This window comes from Schistocerca piceifrons, unplaced genomic scaffold (assembly GCF_021461385.2).
Source record: "Schistocerca piceifrons isolate TAMUIC-IGC-003096 unplaced genomic scaffold, iqSchPice1.1 HiC_scaffold_654, whole genome shotgun sequence".
Classification (NCBI taxonomy): domain Eukaryota; kingdom Metazoa; phylum Arthropoda; class Insecta; order Orthoptera; family Acrididae; genus Schistocerca; species Schistocerca piceifrons.
Window position 1 is genome coordinate 7,501 of NW_025728899.1, and position 2,500 is coordinate 10,000.

General features: G+C 56.7%; 1 non-coding gene across 1 annotated transcript in view; it reads right to left on the minus strand.

Annotated features, from left to right (window-relative positions):
• LOC124765242 overlaps positions 1–130 on the minus strand; it is a 1,910-nt gene extending 1,780 nt beyond the window's left edge. The window contains exon 1 of the ribosomal RNA XR_007012835.1: positions 1–130. This exon is cut by the window's left edge and continues 1,780 nt beyond it. This is a non-coding gene — a ribosomal RNA (small subunit ribosomal RNA).
• Positions 131–2,500: the final 2,370 nt, after the last annotated feature.

The following is a 2,500-nucleotide window of genomic DNA, read 5'->3' on the forward strand; positions in this document are numbered from 1 at the left end:
GGTACGATCTAAGGAACCATAACTGATTTAATGAGCCATTCGCGGTTTCACCTTAATGCGGCTTGTACTGAGACATGCATGGCTTAATCTTTGAGACAAGCATATGACTACTGGCAGGATCAACCAGGGAGCTGCGTCAACTAGAGCTGAGCAGCCGGCCGCCCGGGAGTGTGTCCCGGGGGCCCGCGCGAACACGCAAGCGTCCGCTCAATCATTCTGCAAACAGGAGGAGGCTGAGCTCCCCTGCACAATACACCTCGAAACCCTCTCAGGTCCCGGCGGCGCGCAGCGCCGTCCCAAGTACTTGGTCGGGTTCGAGAGAGGCGCAATCGCCCGGAGTTAGGCGAGTAGACGCTTTCGGTGCGACCACCCGTGCTCCCAACTGAGCTTGCCGCTGCCGACAGAGGCCCGGGAGCGTGCTGTCGTGGCATTGCCGGCGGGAGACAACACGCGCCACCTACGGTGACCGGCAGCTCCAACGCCAGCGCCACAGAAGGACAAAAGCCCCACTTGGGTGCCGAAGCGAACTCTCCCAGCACAGCGCACGCGCCAACACATCCGCACAGCTGCGATACAAACCACCAGCGAGAACCGCTGGGGCGACCGAGCAGCAGACGGCGTCGCGGCGCCGAGCGCCGGGCGGCAGCGCATCCTCAACGCACACAGTCCTCAATCGGACCAGCACACTGAAGATGTCCACCGCGCTTCGCACCGGGCCCGCGAGGACCTACTTTGGCCGCACGGCGCCGCGCGCAGGGTGCGCCGGCGCGCAGCTGCGACGCCTGCCGCGTCCGTCGGCCGGCGCGCCTGCCACTGGCCGCCCCCACCAGCCGGCTGTAGCGCGTGCGCCCACGCACCGCGCGGCCAGCACGCCGGGAGGCGCCCCCTCACCGGCCGGGGACGGTCCCACCCAGCCACCGCCGCGTATCGCTTCACACCCAGATGCCGTTCAGTTTCGTCGGCATGGTGGGTATCGCTGGAACAACCGGTTAGTACCTCAACCTATCGTCGCCATCACCGATTCACCCCTAGCGAGAACAACCGCACCACAACAGGTTACCATTTGTTCATTTGCGTAACTTCACCAGAAAACGCAGGCGTCCATCGCCATTTGCAACTTCCACGATTATTGCATGCCTGTGTCAGGTGTCACGCCACACTACGTCTGCCCACATACACGCAACAAAATGTGCACGCCTAGACAATACGTGGAAGGTGGCCCCCGTACGTATGCGATGTCCATTGCTCGAACGACTGTCAACCGGCCTCTGTAGCATGTCGCAGATATGGAACGCGGTGCACCATGCCATCACGGTGTGTGAGGAGAGACGACTAGGTCCGAATACATCAACAGACAGCTCATGCTGATCGCCATCCACGGCGTCCGTTCCTCCCACACGTCTCTATGGCGTACCACACTGCAATCCAGCTCTCATAGGGAGACGACACGTAGCTGCGTGCACAATATTTGCACTGTATGGTCCGCCGTTTTTGGGCGCAGTCGTTGTACGGTCACACATGTGCCACGATGTATCATTCAGTACATAAGGACGAATGTGCAGTACAGATTGTGGTTTACGCGTACGACATTAGCGGACAGTTGACACAGGCCGCACCACAACGTAGCCTGAGTACGTCGCATGCGGAGGGCATTGAACATGCAAAGTTCTCACCAACCAGCTTGCGAAGGCAGGGGGCAAGGTGGGGACGTGGGGAGGGGCGGCATGTACGTCCTGCTGCCATCCACATTACAGTGTACAGCAGGAGCATGTGGAAAGTGAGCAAGACTTGCAAGGTGTTTAACATGAAGCGATACACAGGGGAGCGGGGAGTGCGAGTAGCGAACTATATTGCGAGGGTTGCGGGTGGGCAACACTACACTAATTGAACGAGTCGTATAACAATTACAGAGCAGGTTTAGGCGACAACGTGGGTTACGTTAGGCGACAACGTGGGTTAGGTTAAGGCACGACGTGGGTTAGGTTAAGGCACGACATGGGTTAGGTTAAGGCACAACATGGGTTAGGTTAAGGCACAACATGGGTTAGGTTAAGGCACAACATGGGTTAGGTTAAGGCACAACATGGGTTAGGTTAAGGCACAACATGGGTTAGGTTAAGGCACAACATGGGTTAGGTTAAGGCACAACATGGGTTAGGTTAAGGCACAACATGGGTTAGGTTAAGGCACAACATGGGTTAGGTTAAGGCACAACATGGGTTAGGTTAAGGCACAACATGGGTTAGGTTAAGGCACAACATGGGTTAGGTTAAGGCACAACATGGGTTAGGTTAAGGCACAACATGGGTTAGGTTAAGGCACAACATAGGTTAGGTTAAGGCACAACATGGGTTAGGTTAAGGCACAACATGGGTTAGGTTAAGGCACAACATGGGTTAGGTTAAGGCACAACATGGGTTAGGTTAAGGCACAACATGGGTTAGGTTAAGGCACAACATGGGTTAGGTTAAGGCACAACATGGGTTAGGTTAAGGCACAA